The sequence below is a fragment of the Oryctolagus cuniculus genome, chromosome 7, assembly GCF_051225735.1.
Source record: "Oryctolagus cuniculus isolate XC-2025 breed Fujian yellow rabbit chromosome 7, ASM5122573v1, whole genome shotgun sequence".
Lineage (NCBI taxonomy): Eukaryota > Metazoa > Chordata > Mammalia > Lagomorpha > Leporidae > Oryctolagus > Oryctolagus cuniculus.
The window spans coordinates 41442083-41443252 of NC_142873.1; positions in this window are offsets into that span (position 1 = coordinate 41442083).

Sequence of the window (1170 nt, forward strand, 5' to 3'; positions counted from 1 at the left end):
CAAAACATATTTCAAAGCTGGAAACAGAATGATACTGCCATAAAGATAGACTTTCAGACCAATGGAGCAGAATAAAGAGCTCAAAAGAAAACCCTCACATATATCATCAAATGCTCTTTGACAATGCTACAGAAAAGGGGAAAGGATAGTCACTTCAACAAGAGATGTTAAGAAAACCGGATAGCTATGTGCAAAAGGGAGAAGATGGACCTTTACCTAATGCCATATGCAAACATTAACTCATAAAAGGCTAAATATCTAAATGTAAGTCTTCAGCTATGAAACTGCTAGATGACGACAGAAGGATAAAGTCTCCTGACGCTGGATTTGATCAGATTTCTTAGTGATAATACCAAAACATAGCAATTCAAACACTGGGTTGGGTTGCACATATTTCATATCAGAGGGCATGGCTGTAGGTCGCAGTTCAACTCCCAATCCCAGCTTCCTGCCAATGTGCACACTGGGCTTCAGAGGTCACAGGTCAACTACCAGGAGGTTGCTGCCGCCCACATGGAAGACGTGGATTGGGTTCTGGACTCTCAGCTTTGACCTGCTCTGTTGCTGGCATTTGGGAAGGGAACCAGCAGATGTGATCTCTCTTGCTCAGTCTCTACCTCTCAGATAAATAAAATAAATCAATAATAATTTAAAACTTTGAAGAAAATGTAAACATAATGCATTCAACAGTAAACTCAAAAGATACATTAAATAACAAAATAGATATTATTGAGGTTATTTATTTTTTTACAGGCAGAATGGACAGTGAGAGAGAGAGAGAGAGAGAGAGAGAGAGAAAGGTCTTCCTTTTGCCGTTGGTTCACCCTCCAATGGCCGCGGTGGCCAGCGTGCTGCGGCTGGCGCACCGCGCTGATCCGAAGGCAGGAGCCAGGAGCCAGGTGCTTCTCCTGGTCTCCCATGGGGTACAGGGCCCAAGCACTTGGGCCATCCTCCACTGCACTCCCGGGCCACAGCAGAGAGCTGGCCTGGAAGAGGAGCAACCAGGGCAGAATCCAGTGCCCCAACCTGAACTAGAACCTGGTGTGCTGGCGCCACTAGGCAGAGGATTAGCCTATTGAGCCGCGGCACCGGCCAATTATTGAGGTTATTTAAAGAACTAGAAGATATTTCTGAGGCAGTTTTCCAGAATGCAATAAAAGTAGAGATGTG